General features: G+C 44.1%; 5 non-coding genes and 1 pseudogene across 5 annotated transcripts; all 6 read right to left on the bottom strand.

The window, feature by feature from the left end:
* Window positions 1–676: 676 nt before the first annotated feature.
* Window positions 677–859, bottom strand: LOC141179892 (U2 spliceosomal RNA). The gene has a single exon (XR_012255831.1). It is a non-coding gene; the product is annotated as a U2 spliceosomal RNA (small nuclear RNA).
* Window positions 860–1,654: 795 nt separating this feature from the next.
* Window positions 1,655–1,746, bottom strand: LOC141180065 (U2 spliceosomal RNA; annotated as a pseudogene).
* A 1,109-nt stretch (window positions 1,747–2,855) lies between these two features.
* LOC141179562 (U2 spliceosomal RNA) lies at window positions 2,856–3,046 on the bottom strand. Its single transcript, XR_012255565.1, has one exon. It is a non-coding gene; the product is annotated as a U2 spliceosomal RNA (small nuclear RNA).
* Window positions 3,047–4,155: 1,109 nt separating this feature from the next.
* Window positions 4,156–4,345, bottom strand: LOC141179796 (U2 spliceosomal RNA). Its single transcript, XR_012255763.1, has one exon. It is a non-coding gene; the product is annotated as a U2 spliceosomal RNA (small nuclear RNA).
* Window positions 4,346–10,510: 6,165 nt separating this feature from the next.
* Window positions 10,511–10,700, bottom strand: LOC141179797 (U2 spliceosomal RNA). The gene has a single exon (XR_012255764.1). It is a non-coding gene; the product is annotated as a U2 spliceosomal RNA (small nuclear RNA).
* Window positions 10,701–16,865: 6,165 nt separating this feature from the next.
* On the bottom strand, window positions 16,866–17,055 carry LOC141179933 (U2 spliceosomal RNA). Its single transcript, XR_012255861.1, has one exon. It is a non-coding gene; the product is annotated as a U2 spliceosomal RNA (small nuclear RNA).
* Window positions 17,056–20,755: the final 3,700 nt, after the last annotated feature.

Raw genomic sequence — 20,755 nt, forward strand, 5'->3', positions numbered from 1 at the left:
ATTCCATCTACTGCAGGCAGGATACCTGGCTGGCTGAATGTCACTGAGAAGCTCACAGAGACCGCCATAAGCAACAGTTTAACAGAATGCCACAGACTAATCAACCAAACTTTTTGGGTTGGGTTCTCTTTTATAGTCTGCAGGCATTAAATGAAAGAAGTCAGTGTTCCAGCAGAGGGAGACAACGTTTCAGAAAAGGCATTGTAGCAAACCAAAAAAGAAATTTTAAGCGCAGCAGAGTAACCAGCGCACATACCTGTTAGCTCAGGTGAGTTTAAAAGGCTGCTGTTGATAACAAGGGCATTTGCTAAATAGATGGTGTGTGTGCAACAATATACTGAAAGGTCAATTATATTGTGCAGCTTATCTCACCACCTGTAGTTATTTAGGTGAAAGCTCCAAAATGCTTGCCTAATATGTCTGTTTATCCAAAAGGAAGTAAAGAGGGAGAGCTAGATAGATAGCATTGCATTACATTACATGGCAATGCAATGCACAGTTGCTGAAGTTGAACCAAAATGAGCTTGTCATCTGGCTTCTGCAACTTTGAACATGAAAAATCCAATGAGGAGAAGAAAAGCAAAGCCAAAGAGTCCATCCCAAAATCCGACAAACAAGCAAAATGAACAAAAAACATTGAATTCAATTCTTTCTGATTTTAGAAACTGCATTAAAGAAGGGGTGCACCGGTCCTGGAGATACTGCAATACCAGGTCAATGCGTGGAGTGGACAGAGCAAGCTCTTTTTCCATCTCCCTGTTGTAAAAATCCATTTAATATATGGTCCCCAGATAGGGGACGTATCAGATATTAAACTGATAAGAACAGATTTTTTTTTTTTGTGAAAGCCCAAATTCGTGTACAAAACCCGAGTGCGCTTAAAAAAGTGACAAGTGCCACAAAAAAAGTGCACTAGGATGCTGGTCTTCTTGAAACCCTCTCCAAAAGGAGAAGGGTCCCCCAAACCATTCCCCGTCCCTCCGAGCCAGAAGGCCACAGCGAGGAACAGGGACAAATAGCCACCTCCAGCCGGAGCCAGAGGCGACCCAATCTTACCCCCAATACCTGCCCGAGTTCTCACCCGAGCAAGGCACTGGGAGCCAAAGACTGTGCTCCCCTCCCGGAAGAGGGGAGCCAACAACGCTCTCCTCCCGAAAGAGGAGAGCCAGGGGGGTTCAGGGGGGAGCGGAACCTGATGGCCACACACTCCCCCCCTAGACCTGCCAAGAGAGGAACCCGTAAGGGAACCGCATCCCGACAAAATCCTAGTAAGGACGTGGACACACGTGAAAAAGTGGGCACACAGTGACAAAAAAAAAATTTAAATAAATAGTGAAGGTTTCACAGTATAATACTGCCCGGACCTTCGACCGGGAATTGAAAAATTCCCCATCCTAAGGCCAGAAGGCCCGGAATAAGGGTGTGTGTGAAGAAAGAAATATTGAAGTGCTAGTGCAAATGTGCCATAAACTCAAGTGGGGTTCCCAATCCCAGTGAGTTAAGGCACCCCAGGGTCACCACTCCTGGGGCACTTCACACTTCGGGCTTTCGATCTTCCCCGGCCCAATGGCGTCGATCCTGGGGGGCCATGCTTTCCACCAGATGACTATATTAGCCACCTGGCGTACTAACAAGCGCCTAAACCCCAGTGTGCATAATGTATCAATCTACTAGGGCGGCCAACATCCAAAACCGCCTTTTCGAAAGATACTACACTTGATCTTAGCCAAAAGGCCGAGAAGCGATAACCAGAATTGGTTTCGAACTACGGAGCCACCCAAGGATCCTGAAAAGTCCATTTGTGGAGATGAGCTCCTGGACTCCCGTTAAGAAGACATGTTGTCAACCTCTAGATCCCTTACATGCCTGCACTTTTCGGCTTGCTGCTGCTGCAATCCACGCGTTTTAGATCTGCATAACTCCACCTCTTTAAACACAGCACCCTCACCCCCTGCTGTTCCCACCCGCCTCAACACCGTTGGAAGGGAGGAGAACCAATTAAGGCGGGGGGTGGGGTGGAACGAGCAGCTGTCTACCCTTAGCAGGAGGGCTGCTGATTACTTACCTCTCCTGCTGCTGCTGGCTGTCCAGCAGCAGACTGAAGGTGGCTGCTGCTGTGCGCAGGTATATAAAGGCTCAGAGCCTATTATGACACGCGCAGCCAGCGTTCCATTGCCACATTCCATCTACTGCAGGCAGGATACCTGGCTGGCTGAATGTCACTGAGAAGCTCACAGAGACCGCCATAAGCAACAGTTTAACAGAATGCCACAGACTAATCAACCAAACTTTTTGGGTTGGGTTCTCTTTTATAGTCTGCAGGCATTAAATGAAAGAAGTCAGTGTTCCAGCAGAGGGAGACAACGTTTCAGAAAAGGCATTGTAGCAAACCAAAAAAGAAATTTTAAGCGCAGCAGAGTAACCAGCGCACATACCTGTTAGCTCAGGTGAGTTTAAAAGGCTGCTGTTGATAACAACGGCATTTGCTAAATAGATGGTGTGTGTGCAACAATATACTGAAAGGTCAATTATATTGTGCAGCTTATCTCACCACCTGTAGTTATTTAGGTGAAAGCTCCAAAATGCTTGCCTAATATGTCTGTTTATCCAAAAGGAAGTAAAGAGGGAGAGCTAGAAAGATAGCATTGCATTACATTACATGGCAATGCAATGCACAGTTGCTGAAGTTGAACCAAAATGAGCTTGTCATCTGGCTTCTGCAACTTTGAACATGAAAAATCCAATGAGGAGAAGAAAAGCAAAGCCAAAGAGTCCATCCCAAAATCCGACAAACAAGCAAAATGAACAAAAAACATTGAATTAAATTCTTTCTGATTTTAGAAACTGCATTAAAGAAGGGGTGCACCGGTCCTGGAGATACTGCAATACCAGGTCAATGCGTGGAGTGGACAGAGCAAGCTCTTTTTCCATCTCCCTGTTCTAAAAATCCATTTAATATATGGTCCCCAGATAGGGGACGTATCAGATATTAAACTGATAAGAACAGATCCTACACTTGATCTTAGCCAAAAGGCCGAGAAGCGATAACCAGAATTGGTTTCGAACTACGGAGCCACCCAAGGATCCTGAAAAGTCCATTTGTGGAGATGAGCTCCTGGACTCCCGTTAAGAAGACATGTTGTCAACCTCTAGATCCCTTACATGCCTGCACTTTTCGGCTTGCTGCTGCTGCAATCCACGCATTTTAGATCTGCATAACTCCACCTCTTTAAACACAGCACCCTCACCCCCTGCTGTTCCCACCCGCCTCAACACAGTTGGAAGGGAGGAGAACCAATTAAGGCGGGGGGTGGGGTGGAACGAGCAGCTGTCTACCCTTAGCAGGAGGGCTGCTGATTACTTACCTCTCCTGCTGCTGCTGGCTGTCCAGCAGCAGACTGAAGGTGGCTGCTGCTGTGCGCAGGTATATAAAGGCTCAGAGCCTACTATGACACGCGCAGCCAGCGTTCCATTGCCACATTCCATCTACTGCAGGCAGGATACCTGGCTGGCTGAATGTCACTGAGAAGCTCACAGAGACCGCCATAAGCAACAGTTTAACAGAATGCCACAGACTAATCAACCAAACTTTTTGGGTTGGGTTCTCTTTTATAGTCTGCAGGCATTAAATGAAAGAAGTCAGTGTTCCAGCAGAGGGAGACAACGTTTCAGAAAAGGCATTGTAGCAAACCAAAAAAGAAATTTTAAGCGCAGCAGAGTAACCAGCGCACATACCTGTTAGCTCAGGTGAGTTTAAAAGGCTGCTGTTGATAACAAGGGCATTTGCTAAATAGATGGTGTGTGTGCAACAATATACTGAAAGGTCAATTATATTGTGCAGCTTATCTCACCACCTGTAGTTATTTAGGTGAAAGCTCCAAAATGCTTGCCTAATATGTCTGTTTATCCAAAAGGAAGTAAAGAGGGAGAGCTAGAAAGATAGCATTGCATTACATTACATGGCAATGCAATGCACAGTTGCTGAAGTTGAACCAAAATGAGCTTGTCATCTGGCTTCTGCAACTTTGAACATGAAAAATCCAATGAGGAGAAGAAAAGCAAAGCCAAAGAGTCCATCCCAAAATCCGACAAACAAGCAAAATGAACAAAAAACATTGAATTCAATTCTTTCTGATTTTAGAAACTGCATTAAAGAAGGGGTGCACCGGTCCTGGAGATACTGCAATACCAGGTCAATGCGTGGAGTGGACAGAGCAAGCTCTTTTTCCATCTCCCTGTTCTAAAAATCCATTTAATATATGGTCCCCAGATAGGGGACGTATCAGATATTAAACTGATAAGAACAGATCAGGTTTCAACATATTTTATTAAGTGCGTAAAAGATGGTTTACAATCAAAAACAACAACACAAACAGTACATTATTAAAACACAGAATTCCACCCATAAAAACCCCATATACGATTGGCATCCCTTCTCCCAATACATTTGACATCCCTTAAGTAATAAATATACATCTGGCTAAAAGCAATTTTAAGACAATCCTTCACAGAAATAGCATCACGTTTAAAAAGTAAAATATTGCGTGCCTTCCAAAGGGCGTCTTTAAAACAGTTAATCATACACCAACATATACAATACTGTTGAGGGGTCGGACATTTAAAAAGGCCATATAAAACATATTCATGGCTAAAATCTCTTAAACCGCAAGTCCATTTTAAAAGAATCCCAACTTTGTGCCAAAGTTCCTGTGCAAATGGGCAATTCCACATAAGGTGCAAGGTGGTTTCGTCATTAACACATGAGTCTCTGGGGCATTTTGCTCTGGCCACCAGGCCTCTCCTGTGTTGAAACTCTCTGGTGGGGAGGCACTGGTGGACCACCATCCATGCGATGTCCTTATGTCCATTTGCTAAGAATTTCCCGAAGACATTCTTCCAAACTTGCTTCGACCTCTCTTCTGAGAAATTTACTATGGGGGGTCACATCTTCATTCCTCCTCAGAAAAGATAAAAGCTTCTTGAGGTCTTTAAAAATGTCCATATTAAAATCACCAAGGCTATAAAATCGAACAGTCTTTTCTAAGATTGCTTGGTGTTTGGGGGGGCATAGTAAAACAGGGGAATTCAACGACAACTTAAACCATCTTTTAAAAATCATCCCACAAGTATATTTTAAAAAATAACTTAGCGCACTATTACCATTAAAATGTTTGAAACAAAAGCAGAAATAATTTAAATACAAATAAATATGTAAGTCGGGGACATCCCTTCCGCCGTTCATTTTATTCTTCCTCATTATTTCTCGCCTTAATTTTTCCATTTTGGAGTTCCATAAAAACATAAAGATCATCCTAGTCATTTTTTTAATTAAAACATCAGAGGGGGGGTACACCATAGCTATATACAGTATGAGGGGTAACAACACTGATTTTATAATTAAAATTTTCCCCTCCATTGTTAGGGACCTCAAACCCCAAAATGATATTTTCTTTGACATTTTTTTCTATGACATTCTCCCAGCTTTGAGTTCCCACATTCTCCTCGTTAAAAACAACTCCAAGAATTTTTACATTGTCTCGTTTTATAGTGAGCTGCGGGAGTTGGGCGGTGTCCCAGGATCCCAAAGTCAGACATTCAGATTTATTTAAATTAAGTTTCAAACCGGATGCCTGGGAAAAAAAATCAATGCGCAACACCGCCCTCCGGAGGGAAGCAGGGTCCACGCACACAACCGTCACGTCATCCATGTAGCCAAAGACTCTCACATCACTGCCACCTCCGCCTGGAACAGGAACCCCTCTAATCACTTTGTCTTTCCTTATTGCGCTCAGCAGGGGCTCCATGGCGCAGATGAACAGGATGGGCGACAAGGGGCATCCCTGCTTCACTCCGGACTCAAGGGGAACTCCATCTGTTAAAAAGCCATTAAGAGAAATTTGACTAAAACAATTTTTATATAAAATCTTAATACAATTTAAAAGCATATTAGGGATATCCATTCTTTTTAAAACTCTAAAAAGAAATCTATGAGAGACTCTATCGAAAGCTTTTTCAAAATCTAGGGCTAAAAGAGCTACATTTTGACCCCGGTCTCTGGAATACCAAATTACATCCCTTAATACGTTTAAAACCTCTGAAATACTTCTGCCTGGTACACTACAAACCTGCTCAGGCTGGATTAGTTTGGCAATGACACTCCTGAGCCGGTCAGCAACCACCTTAGCAAGTACCTTGTAATCAACATTTAGGAGAGTTATGGGTCTCCAATTCGCTAGAGTACTGCGGTCACCTTTTTTATATATCAAAGACACCACTCCTCTCCTCCACGAAAATGGCAACTGTTCAGAAATAAAAACTTCTTTAAAAAGCATAAAAAGGTCCTCTTTTAAAATGTCCCAAAAAGTAAGGTAAAATTCTACAGGTAGTCCGTCACACCCAGGTGCTTTACCCTTAGAGAAACTTTTAAAAACATAAAATAATTCCTCTAAAACAATATCGCGTTCTAAAAACTCCTGGTCTGTAAAATTTAACTTAAAATCGAGATCATTAAGAGCATCAGATAAAAAGGACTCATCTATACACTTTTTACTAAAAAGATGCTTATAAAAGTTAAAAGTAGCATTCAACATTCCCTGCATAGATGTTTCACCCTCAAGATTTGTGATCACTTCTCTTTTATCCATGACTTTTTTGAAGAAGAAGCGAGAGCACTTCTCCCCCTCCTCCAAGTGCTGCACTCTAGAGTTAAAAATAATCTCTTTCCCCTTTGTGTCTATGCAGTTCTGAATTTCAGTTTTTAGGCCAGCAATATCATCTCCCACCTCCACCCCTAGCTCTTTGAATTTAAAAAGTGTTTGTAGTTTGGTGTTAAGATCACTAAAACATCTTTTTTTCTCGCTGGCTTTACGTCTCCCTGCTTTTATAAAAAACATTCTGACTTTTTTTTTCAAAATTTCCCACCAGGTTACCATAGGGGCATCAGAAGGTTTTTGTCGCCGCCAGGCTTGATAGGCTTTAACAAAGTCTTGTCGAATCAGAGGGTCCTCCAGCAGGTAAGTACTTAGACGCCAGAGGCCCCTGTTGACCCTCTGTTCATCCCGGTATTCTAGGTGCACCTCCAAGCCCTTATGGTCAGAAAATATATTTGATGTTAAAACACATTTTACAGGGTTAAAATCATCTGATAGGAAAATAAAATCGATCCTGGAGGACACCCCTCTTCCGGACCACGTGTAACCAGGGTCCGTCGGCAGGAGTGACCTCCACGCATCGCATAATTTAAAATCAGTTATAAAATCTTTCAATAGATGACATGACTTATCCAATTTGCGTAAAGGGTCACCCCCCGCTCGTTGTTCACTAGCACAAAGACAATTAAAATCACCCCCTACGATCAGGGGAGGTGACCCAGTACAGTACAATGGCAATATCCCAAATAAATTAATTCTCTCTTGCTTATCAGGGGGAGCATAAACATTCATTACACGTAGGATAAAACCATTAAATTTAAAATGCACTAAAACCACTCTGCCTGGTACTATTTCTGTGACAGCATTTATAGTAATATTTCTCCCACGACAGAGGAAGCCCACCCCTGCTGACTTGTTGTCGTTGGAGCCAGACCAGATGGAGGGCCCCAGTCTCCAATCTGTCTTGATATCATTATAATTTAGTGCATGTTGTATCCCGCATTCCTGTAATAAACATATGTCAAAGTCAGTGGTTTCTAAGTACTTAAATAGAGCAGCCCTACGAACTGGGCTCTTTAATGACCTCACATTCAGTGAGACAAGTCTTAATGTGGGCATTCATAGGTCAGGGTGGTGGATCTTCCATGAGGACACCTGACTCAAAGCCCTGTATATCAAATTGCTCCAGGACATCCGGGCTAGAGGACCCAAATGACTCGATATTCTGTGAGCCGGCGGTTGCCCCCTCGTAGGTCACGGTTCCCAGCCACATTCCAGGAGACGCTGGGGCTTCGACATTCCGTCTCTTTTTCGGGGCAGACTCCACTAGGTCACTGGTGCAGTCCTCCTCTTCCTCCACCTCCTCCAGGGGGGGAGACTGGTCCATCAGGACAAGATCAGCAACACAGATTTCCTGATGTTCGCCACCTAGAAGCAAAGCCCCCTCATCTGGCTGGCTAATCGCCCTGGAAGATCCTGAGGCCATTGCTGCGTGGTCCCCTGTAGCCAACCGCACAGGGGCACCACCCTCCAGTCCAACAGGATCGGTATCGGGAACCATCGATACGGAGGATACCCTCCCAGAAGGAGGACCCCCCCGCTCCGGTCCATGCGAGGTCCGCCCATCGTTAAGGGACTTCGATGCAGGGGCCGCCCCAGAGGGGCCTAAGGCTCCCTGCTCCATCCCAGCCTTCTCGCCCTTCGATCCGCCCTCCGACGCCGGCCTGCCAGTGAAGACCGGTGGGCGCATCGGCTCAGCTTCAGAAGATGCAGCTTCTGCGTAGGTCCTGGTCCTGTTGGGGCATCCTCGGAACATGTGCCCCGCCTCACCGCAGAGATTACATTTCCTCCCAGCGGGACAGTCCTTCATTAAATGTCCGTAACAGCTGCAATTATTGCAGCGGTCTACTTTCCTGCCCGTGCAGGACGTTTGGGTATGACCCATTTGTCCACAGTTCCTGCAACATACTGGCATTCCAGGATAAAATAAGTAGCCTCTGCTCTTACCGATTACGAAGGTTGAGGGAGGGTGTAGCATTCCTCCCACTCCACTAAGGTCCCTCTTTAGACGGGCCATATACCTTCTCTTGCCGCACCAGAAGCCTACCGCGTTCTTCACAGTACCCAGGTATCTCAAATCATCACAATAGAGGGTAAGGTAGGTCGAGATGTCTGCAGCTTCCACAAAGGGGTTCGGGAAATGCACCACGATGGGGATCTCGTCATAAGCATACAAGAGACAAAAGGTTAGTCCATCCAATTCATCTAAGTAGTTTTTCTCGTTTACCTTTTGTACGAGTTGCTGACAGCATCCCTGGCTCTTGAAGGTGATGGTGTAAGTCCCCTTGTACTCGTTGTCCTGGAAGCAGAATATGTCTTCCCGCCGAATCTCCAGAACTCCAAGAAGAATCCTATGGCAGATGTAGTCCAAATTCTTCTCCATCCTCGATGCTGCTCCAACTTCAATCCTCACGGTGTTCCGCATCCGGGCATCACCCGATGAATATGTGAGCGTTGCCGGCATCCTTCACTCAGGAACGTACCGACTCTTCTCTCTGAAAGGCGCAAGCCTTCATGGGATCACTTCCCGTTGCTCCCGGACTAATCCTTCCTCCAAATAGCAGCAGGGGGGTTAAGTCCCTCCGAAGAGGAACGATCCCCCCAGGCCGAGAGAAAGGGTACCAAGAGCACCTCACAGGCAAGACCACACAGGTAAACCTGATAGATCGTGCCAAAAGGCCGAGAAGCGATAACCAGAATTGGTTTCGAACTACGGAGCCACCCAAGGATCCTGAAAAGTCCATTTGTGGAGATGAGCTCCTGGACTCCCGTTAAGAAGACATGTTGTCAACCTCTAGATCCCTTACATGCCTGCACTTTTCGGCTTGCTGCTGCTGCAATCCACGCGTTTTAGATCTGCATAACTCCACCTCTTTAAACACAGCACCCTCACCGCCTGCTGTTCCCACCCGCCTCAACACCGTTGGAAGGGAGGAGAACCAATTAAGGCGAGGGGTGGGGTGGAACGAGCAGCTGTCTACCCTTAGCAGGAGGGCTGCTGATTACTTACCTCTCCTGCTGCTGCTGGCTGTCCAGCAGCAGACTGAAGGTGGCTGCTGCTGTGCGCAGGTATATAAAGGCTCAGAGCCTATTATGACACGCGCAGCCAGCGTTCCATTGCCACATTCCATCTACTGCAGGCAGGATACCTGGCTGGCTGAATGTCACTGAGAAGCTCACAGAGACCGCCATAAGCAACAGTTTAACAGAATGCCACAGACTAATCAACCAAACTTTTTGGGTTGGGTTCTCTTTTATAGTCTGCAGGCATTAAATGAAAGAAGTCAGTGTTCCAGCAGAGGGAGACAACGTTTCAGAAAAGGCATTGTAGCAAACCAAAAAATAAATTTTAAGCGCAGCAGAGTAACCAGCGCACATACCTGTTAGCTCAGGTGAGTTTAAAAGGCTGCTGTTGATAACAAGGGCATTTGCTAAATAGATGGTGTGTGTGCAACAATATACTGAAAGGTCAATTATATTGTGCAGCTTATCTCACCACCTGTAGTTACTTAGGTGAAAGCTCCAAAATGCTTGCCTAATATGTCTGTTTATCTAAAAGGAAGTAAAGAGGGAGAGCTAGAAAGATAGCATTGCATTACATTACATGGCAATGCAATGCACAGTTGCTGAAGTTGAACCAAAATGAGTTTGTCATCTGGCTTCTGCAACTTTGAACATGAAAAATCCAATGAGGAGAAGAAAAGCAAAGCCAAAGAGTCCATCCCAAAATCCGACAAACAAGCAAAATGAACAAAAAACATTGAATTCAATTCTTTCTGATTTTAGAAACTGCATTAAAGAAGGGGTGCACCGGTCCTGGAGATACTGCAATACCAGGTCAATGCGTGGAGTGGACAGAGCAAGCTCTTTTTCCATCTCCCTGTTCTAAAAATCCATTTAATATATGGTCCCCAGATAGGGGACGTATCAGATATTAAACTGATAAGAACAGATCAGGTTTCAACATATTTTATTAAGTGCGTAAAAGATGGTTTACAATCAAAAACAACAACACAAACAGTACATTATTAAAACACAGAATTCCACCCATAAAAACCCCATATACGATTGGCATCCCTTCTCCCAATACATTTGACATCCCTTAAGTAATAAATATACATCTGGCTAAAAGCAATTTTAAGACAATCCTTCACAGAAATAGCATCACGTTTAAAAAGTAAAATATTGCGTGCCTTCCAAAGGGCGTCTTTAAAACAGTTAATCATACACCAACATATACAATACTGTTGAGGGGTCGGACATTTAAAAAGGCCATATAAAACATATTCATGGTTAAAATCTCTTAAACCGCAAGTCCATTTTAAAAGAATCCCAACTTTGTGCCAAAGTTCCTGTGCAAATGGGCAATTCCACATAAGGTGCAAGGTGGTTTCGTCATTAACACATGAGTCTCTGGGGCATTTGGCTCTGGCCACCAGGCCTCTCCTGTGTTGAAACTCTCTGGTGGGGAGGCACTGGTGGACCACCATCCATGCGATGTCCTTATGTCCATTTGCTAAGAATTTCCGAAGACATTCTTCCAAACTTGCTTCGATCTCTCTTCTGAGAAATTTACTATGGGGGTCACATCTTCATTCCTCCTCAGAAAAGATAAAAGCTTCTTGCGGTCTTTAAAAATGTCCATATTAAAATCACCAAGGCTATAAAATCGAACAGTCTTTTCTAAGATTGCTTGGTGTTTGGGGGGGCATAGTAAAACAGGGGAATTCAACGACAACTTAAACCATCTTTTAAAAATCATCCCACAAGTATATTTTAAAAAATAACTTAGCGCACTATTACCATTAAAATGTTTGAAACAAAAGCAGAAATAATTTAAATACAAATAAATATGTAAGTCGGGGACATCCCTTCTGCCGTTCATTTTATTCTTCCTCATTATTTCTCGCCTTAATTTTTCCATTTTGGAGTTCCATAAAAACATAAAGATCATCCTAGTCATTTTTTTAATTAAAACATCAGAGGGGGGGTACACCATAGCTATATACAGTATGAGGGGTAACAACACTGATTTTATAATTAAAATTTTCCCCTCCATTGTTAGGGACCTCAAACCCCAAAATGATATTTTCTTTGACATTTTTTCTATGACATTCTCCCAGCTTTGAGTTCCCACATTCTCCTCGTTAAAAACAACTCCAAGAATTTTTACATTGTCTCGTTTTATAGTGAGCTGCGGGAGTTGGGCGGTGTCCCAGGATCCCAAAGTCAGACATTCAGATTTATTTAAATTAAGTTTCAAACCGGATGCCTGGGAAAAAAAATCAATGCGCAACACCGCCCTCCGGAGGGAAGCAGGGTCCACGCACACAACCGTCACGTCATCCATGTAGCCAAAGACTCTCACATCACTGCCACCTCCGCCAGGAACAGGAACCCCTCTAATCACTTTGTCTTTCCTTATTGCGCTCAGCAGGGGCTCCATGGCGCAGATGAACAGGATGGGCGACAAGGGGCATCCCTGCTTCACTCCGGACTCAAGGGGAACTCCATCTGTTAAAAAGCCATTAAGAGAAATTTGACTAAAACAATTTTTATATAAAATCTTAATACAATTTAAAAGCATATTAGGGATACCCATTCTTTTTAAAACTCTAAAAAGAAATCTATGAGAGACTCTATCGAAAGCTTTTTCAAAATCTAGGGCTAAAAGAGCTACATTTTGACCCCGGTCTCTGGAATACCAAATTACATCCCTTAATACGTTTAAAACCTCTGAAATACTTCTGCCTGGTACACTACATACCTGCTCAGGCCGGATCAGTTTGGCAATGACACTCCTGAGCCGGTCAGCAACCACCTTAGCAAGTACCTTGTAATCAACGTTTAGGAGAGTTATGGGTCTCCAATTCGCTAGAGCACTGCGGTCACCTTTTTTATATATCAAAGACACCACTCCTCTCCTCCACGAAAATGGCAACTGTTCACAAATAAAAACTTCTTTAAAAAGCATAAAAAGGTCCTCTTTTAAGATGTCCCAAAAAGTAAGGTAAAATTCTACAGGTAGTCCGTCACACCCAGGTGCTTTACCCTTAGAGAAACTTTTAAAAACATAAAATAATTCCTCTAAAACAATATCGCGTTCTAAAACCTCCTGGTCTGTAAAATTTAACTTAAAATCGAGATCATTAAGAGCATCAGATAAAAAGGACTCATCTATACACTTTTTACTAAAAAGATGCTTATAAAAGTTAAAAGTAGCATTCAACATTCCCTGCATAGATGTTTCACCCTCTAGATTTGTGATCACTTCTCTTTTATCCATGACTTTTTTGAAGAAGAAGCGAGAGCACTTCTCCCCCTCCTCCAAGTGCTGCACTCTAGAGTTAAAAATAACCTCTTTCCCCTTTGTGTCTATGCAGTTCTGAATTTCAGTTTTTAGGCCAGCAATATCATCTCCCACCTCCACCCCTAGCTCTTTGAATTTAAAAAGTGTTTGTAGTTTGGTGTTAAGATCACTAAAACATCTTTTTTTCTCTCTAGCTTTACGTCTCCCTGCTTTTATAAAAAACATTCTGACTTTTTTTTTCAAAATTTCCCACCAGGTTACCATAGGGGCATCAGAAGGTTTTTGTTGCCGCCAGGCTTGATAGGCTTTAACAAAGTCTTGTCGAATCAGAGGGTCCTCCAGCAGGTAAGTACTTAGACGCCAGAGGCCCCTGTTGACCCTCTGTTCATCCCGGTATTCTAGATGCACCTCCAAGCCCTTATGGTCAGAAAATATATTTGATGTTAAAACACATTTTACAGGGTTAAAATCATCTGATAGGAAAATAAAATCGATCCTGGAGGACACTCCTCTTCCGGACCACGTGTAACCAGGGTCCGTCGGCAGGAGTGACCTCCACGCATCGCATAATTTAAAATCAGTTATAAAATCTTTCAATAGATGACATGACTTATCCAATTTGCGTAAAGGGTCACCCCCCGCTCGTTGTTCACTAGCACAAAGACAATTAAAATCACCCCCTACGATCAGGGGAGGTGACCCAGTACAGTACAATGGCAATATCCCGAATAAATTAATTCTCTCTTGCTTATCAGGGGGAGCATAAACATTCATTACACGTAGGATAAAACCATTAAATTTAAAATGCACTAAAACCACTCTGCCTGGTACTATTTCTGTGACAGCATTTATAGTAATATTTCTCCCACGACAGAGGAAGCCCACCCCTGCTGACTTGTTGTCGTTGGAGCCAGACCAGATGGAGGGCCCCAGTCTCCAATCTGTCTTGATATCATTATAATTTAGTGCATGTTGTATCCCGCATTCCTGTAATAAACATATGTCAAAGTCAGTGGTTTCTAAGTACTTAAATAGAGCAGCCCTACGAACTGGGCTCTTTAATGACCTCACATTCAGTGAGACAAGTCTTAATGTGGGCATTCATAGGTCAGGGTGGTGGATCTTCCATGAGGACACCTGACTCAAAGCCCTGTATATCAAATTGCTCCAGGACATCCGGGCTAGAGGACCCAAACGACTTGATATTCTGGGAGCCGGCGGTTGCCCCCTCGTAGGTCACGGTTCCCAGCCACATTCCAGGAGACGCTGGAGCTTCGACATTCCGTCTCTTTTTAGGGGCAGACTCCACTAGGTCACTGGTGCAGTCCTCCTCTTCCTCCACCTCCTCCAGGGGGGGAGACTGGTCCATCAGGACAAGATCAGCAACACAGATTTCCTGATGTTCGCCACCTAGAAGCAAAGCCCCCTCATCTGGCTGGCTAATTGCCCTGGAAGATCCTGAGGCCATCGCTGCGTGGTCCCCTGTAGCCAACCGCACAGGGGCACCACCCTCCAGCCCAACAGGATCGGTATCGGGAACCATCGATACGGAGGATACCCTCCCAGAAGGAGGACCCCCCCGCTCCGGTCCATGCGAGGTCCGCCCATCGTTAAGGGACTTCGATGCAGGGGCCGCCCCAGAGGGGCCTCCGGCTCCCTGCTCCATCCCAGCCTTCTCGCCCTTCGAACCGCCCTCCGACGCCGGCCTGCCAGTGAAGACTGGTGGGGGCATCGGCTCAGCTTCAGAAGATGCAGCTTCTGCGTAGGTCCTGGTCCTGGTCCTGTTGGGGCATCCTCGGAACATGTGCCCCGCCTCACCGCAGAGATTACATTTCCTCCCAGCGGGACAGTCCTTCATTAAATGTCCGTAACAGCTGCAATTATTGCAGCGGTCTACTTTCCTGCCCGTGCAGGACGTTTGGGTATGACCCATTTGTCCATAGTTCCTGCAACATACTGGCATTCCAGGATAAAATAAGTAGCCTCTGCTCTTACCGATTACGAAGGTTGAGGGAGGGTGTAGCATTCCTCCCACTCCACTAAGGTCCCTCTTTAGATGGGCCATATACCTTCTCTTGCCGCACCAGAAGCCTACCGCGTTCTTCACAGTACCCAGGTATCTCAAATCATCACAATAGCGGGTAAGGTAGGTCGAGATGTCTGCAGCTTCCACAAAGGGGTTCGGGAAATGCACCACGATGGGGATCTCGTCATAAGCATACAAGAGACAAAAGGTTAGTCCATCCAATTCATCTAAGTAGTTTTTCTCGTTTACCTTTTGTACGAGTTGCTGACAGCATCCCTGGCTCTTGAAGGTGATGGTGTAAGTCCCCTTGTACTCGTTGTCCTGGAAGCAGAATATGTCTTCCCGCCGAAACTCCAGAACTCCAAGAAGAATCCTATGGCAGATGTAGTCCAAATTCTTCTCCATCCTCGATGCTGCTCCAACTTCAATCCTCACGGTGTTCCGCATCCGGGCATCACCCGATGAATATGTGAGCGTTGCCGGCATCCTTCACTCAGGAACGTACCGACTCTTCTCTCTGAAAGGCGCAAGCCTTCATGGGATCCCTTCCCGTTGCTCCCGGACTAATCCTTCCTCCCAATAGCAGCAGGGGGGTTAAGTCCCTCCGAAGAGGAACGATCCCCCCAGGCCGAGAGAAAGGGTACCAAGAGCACCTCACAGGCAAGACCACACAGGTAAACCTGATAGATCGTGCCAAAAGGCCGAGAAGCGATAACCAGAATTGGTTTCGAACTAAGGAGCCACCCAAGGATCCTGAAAAGTCCATTGTGGAGATGAGCTCCTGGACTCCCGTTAAGAAGACATGTTGTCAACCTCTAGATCCCTTACATGCCTGCACTTTTCGGCTTGCTGCTGCTGCAATCCACGCGTTTTAGATCTGCATAACTCCACCTCTTTAAACACAGCACCCTCACCCCCTGCTGTTCCCACCCGCCTCAACACCGTTGGAAGGGAGGAGAACCAATTAAGGCGGGGGGTGGGGTGGAACGAGCAGCTGTCTACCCTTAGCAGGAGGGCTGCTGATTACTTACCTCTCCTGCTGCTGCTGGCTGTCCAGCAGCAGACTGAAGGTGGCTGCTGCTGTGCGCAGGTATATAAAGGCTCAGAGCCTATTATGACACGCGCAGCCAGCGTTCCATTGCCACATTCCATCTACTGCAGGCAGGATACCTGGCTGGCTGAATGTCACTGAGAAGCTCACAGAGACCGCCATAAGCAACAGTTTAACAGAATGCCACAGACTAATCAACCAAACTTTTTGGGTTGGGTTCTCTTTTATAGTCTGCAGGCATTAAATGAAAGAAGTCAGTGTTCCAGCAGAGGGAGACAACGTTTCAGAAAAGGCATTGTAGCAAACCAAAAAAGAAATTTTAAGCGCAGCAGAGTAACCAGCGCACATACCTGTTAGCTCAGGTGAGTTTAAAAGGCTGCTGTTGATAACAAGAGCATTTGCTAAATAGATGGTGTGTGCAACAATATACTGAAAGGTCAATTATATTGTGCAGCTTATCTCACCACCTGTAGTTATTTAGGTGAAAGCTCCAAAATGCTTGCCTAATATGTCTGTTTATCCAAAAGGAAGTAAAGAGGGAGAGCTAGAAAGATAGCATTGCGTTACATTACATGGCAATGCAATGCACAGTTGCTGAAGTTGAACCAAAATGAGCTTGTCATCTGGCTTCTGCAACTTTGAACATGAAAAATCCAATGAGGAGAAGAAAAGCAAAGCCAAAGAGTCCATCCCAAAATCCGACAAACAAGCAAAATGAACAAAAAACATTGAATTCAATTCTTTCTGATTTTAGAAACTGCATTAAAGAAGGGGTGCACCGGTCCTGGAGATACTGCAATACCAGGTCAATGCGTGGAGTGGACAGAGCAAGCTCTTTTTCCATCTCTCTGTTCTAAAAATCCATTTAATATATGGTCCCCAGATAGGGGACGTATCAGATATTAAACTGATAAGAACAGATCAGGTTTCAACATAATTTATTAAGTGCGTAAAAGATGGTTTACAATCAAAAACAACAACACAAACAGTACATTATTAAAACACAGAATTCCACCCATAAAAACCCCATATACGATTGGCATCCCTTCTCCCAATACATTTGACATCCCTTAAGTAATAAATATACATCTGGCTAAAAGCAATTTTAAGACAATCCTTCACAGAAATAGCATCACGTTTAAAAAGTAAAATATTGCGTGCCTTCCAAAGGGCGTCTTTAAAACAGTTAATCATACACCAACATATACAATACTGTTGAGGGGTCGGACATTTAAAAAGGCCATATAAAACATATTCATGGTTAAAATCTCTTAAACCGCAAGTCCATTTTAAAAGAATCCCAACTTTGTGCCAAAGTTCCTGTGCAAATGGGCAATTCCACATAAGGTGCAAGGTGGTTTCGTCATAAACACATGAGTCTCTGGGGCATTTGGCTCTGGCCACCAGGCCTCTCCTGTGTTGAAACTCTCTGGTGGGGAGGCACTGGTGGACCACCATCCATGCGATGTCCTTATGTCCATTTGCTAAGAATTTCCCGAAGACATTCTTCCAAACTTGCTTCGACCTCTCTTCTGAGAAATTTACTATGGGGGTCACATCTTCATTCCTCCTCAGAAAAGATAAAAGCTTCTTGCGGTCTTTAAAAATGTCCATATTAAAATCACCAAGGCTATAAAATCGAACAGTCTTTTCTAAGATTGCTTGGTGTTTGGGGGGGCATAGTAAAACAGGGGAATTCAACGACAACTTAAACCATCTTTTAAAAATCATCCCACAAGTATATTTTAAAAAATAACTTAGCGCACTATTACCATTAAAATGTTTGAAACAAAAGCAGAAATAATTTAAATGCAAATAAATATGTAAATCGGGGACATCCCTTCCGCCTTTCATTTTATTCTTCCTCATTATTTCTCGCCTTAATTTTTCCATTTTGGAGTTCCATAAAAACATAAAGATCATCCTAGTCATTTTTTTAATTAAAACATCAGAGGGGGGGTACACCATAGCTAGCTATATACAGTATGAGGGGTAACAACACTGATTTTATAATTAAAATTTTCCCCTCCATTGTTAGGGACCTCAAACCCCAAAATGATATTTTCTTTGACATTTTTTCTATGACATTCTCCCAGCTTTGAGTTCCCACATTCTCCTCGTTAAAAACAACTCCAAGAATTTTTACATTGTCTCGTTTTATAGTGAGCTGCGGGAGTTGGGCGGTGTCCCAGGATCCCAAAGTCAGACATTCAGATTTATTTAAATTAAGTTTCAAACCGGATGCCTGGGAAAAAAAATCAATGCGCAACACCGCCCTCCGGAGGGAAGCAGGGTCCACGCACACAACCGTCACGTCATCCATGTAGCCAAAGACTCTCACATCACTGCCACCTCCGCCTGGAACAGGAACCCCTCTAATCACTTTGTCTTTCCTTATTGCGCTCAGCAGGGGCTCCATGGCGCAGATGAACAGGATGGGCGACAAGGGGCATCCCTGCTTCACTCCGGACTCAAGGGGAACTCCATCTGTTAAAAAGCCATTAAGAGAAATTTGACTAAAACAATTTTTATATAAAATCTTAATACAATTTAAAAGCATATTAGGGATACCCATTCTTTTTAAAACTCTAAAAAGAAATCTATGAGAGACTCTATCGAAAGCTTTTTCAAAATCTAGGGCTAAAAGAGCTACATTTTGACCCCGGTCTCTGGAATACCAAATTACATCCCTTAATACGTTTAAAACCTCTGAAATACTTCTGCCTGGTACACTACAAACCTGCTCAGGCTGGATTAGTTTGGCAATGACACTCCTGAGCCGGTCTGCAACCACCTTAGCAAGTACCTTGTAATCAACATTTAGGAGAGTTATGGGTCTCCAATTCGCTAGAGTACTGCGGTCACCTTTTTTATATATCAAAGACACCACTCCTCTCCTCCACGAAAATGGCAACTGTTCACAAATAAAAACTTCTTTAAAAAGCATAAAAAGGTCCTCTTTTAAAATGTCCCAAAAAGTAAGGTAAAATTCTACAGGTAGTCCGTCACACCCAGGTGCTTTACCCTTAGAGAAACTTTTAAAAACATAAAATAATTCCTCTAAAACAATATCGCGTTCTAAAAACTCCTGGTCTGTAAAATTTAACTTAAAATTGAGATCATTAAGAGCATCAGATAAAAAGGACTCATCTATACACTTTTTACTAAAAAGATGCTTATAAAAGTTAAAAGTAGCATTCAACATTCCCTGCATAGATGTTTCACCCTCTAGATTTGTGATCACTTCTCTTTTATCCATGACTTTTTTGAAGAAGAAGCGAGAGCACTTCTCCCCCTCCTCCAAGTGCTGCACTCTAGAGTTAAAAATAATCTCTTTCCCCTTTGTGTCTATGCAGTTCTGAATTTCAGTTTTTAGGCCAGCAATATCATCTCCCACCTCCACCCCTAGCTCTTTGAATTTAAAAAGTGTTTGTAGTTTGGTGTTAAGATCACTAAAACATCTTTTTTTCTCTCTAGCTTTACGTCTCCCTGCTTTTATAAAAAACATTCTGACTTTTTTTTTCAAATTTTCCCACCAGGTTGCCATAGGGGCATCAGAAGGTTTTTGTCGTCGCCAGGCTTGATAGGCTTTACCAAAGTCTTGTCGAATCAGAGGGTCCTCCAGCAGGTAAGTACTTAGACGCCAGAGGCCCCTGTTGACCCTCTGTTCATCCCGGTATTCTAGATGCACCTCCAAGCCCTTATGGTCAGAAAATATATTTGATGTTAAAACACATTTTACAGGGTTAAAATCATCTGATAGGAAAATAAAATCGATCCTGGAGGACACCCCTCTTCCGGACCACGTATAACCAGGGTCCGTCGGCAGGAGTGACCTCCACGCATCGCATAATTTAAAATCAGTTATAAAATCTTTCAATAGATGACATGACTTATCCAATTTGCGTAAAGGGTCACCCCCTGCTCGTTGTTCACTAGCACAAAGACAATTAAAATCACCCCCTACGATCAGGGGAGATGACCCAGTACAGTACAATGGCAATATCCCAAATAAATTAATTCTCTCTTGCTTATCAGGGGGAGCATAAATATTCATTACACGTAGGGTAAAACCATTAAATTTAAAATGCACTAAAACCACTCTGCCTGGTACTATTTCTGTGACAGCATTTATAGTAATATTTCTCCCACGACAGAGGAAGCCCACCCCCGCTGACTTGTTGTCATTGGAGCCAGACCAGATGGAGGGCCCCAGTCTCCAATCTGTCTTGATATCATTATAATTTAGTGCATGTTGTATCCCGCATTCCTGTAATAAACATATGTCAAAGTCAGTGGTTTCTAAATACTTGAATAGAGCAGCCCTACGAACTGGGCTCTTTAATGACCTCACATTCAGTGAGACAAGTCTTAATGTGGGCATTCATAGGTCAGGGTGGTGGATCTTCCATGAGGACACCTGACTCAAAGCCCTGTATATCAAATTGCTCCAGGACATCCGGGCTAGAGGACCCAAACGACTCGATATTCTGTGAGCCGGCGGTTGCGCCCTCGTAGGTCACGGTTCCCAGCCACATTCCAGGAGACGCTGGGGCTTCGACATTCCGTCTCTTTTTCGGGGCAGACTCCACTAGGTCACTGGTGCAGTCCTCCTCTTCCTCCACCTCCTCCAGGGGGGGAGACTGGTCCATCAGGAC

This window comes from Phyllobates terribilis, unplaced genomic scaffold, assembly GCF_046119375.1.
Source record: "Phyllobates terribilis strain yellow unplaced genomic scaffold, ASM4611937v1 Scaffold_30__1_contigs__length_15301838, whole genome shotgun sequence".
NCBI classification, from domain to species: Eukaryota; Metazoa; Chordata; class Amphibia; order Anura; family Dendrobatidae; genus Phyllobates; species Phyllobates terribilis.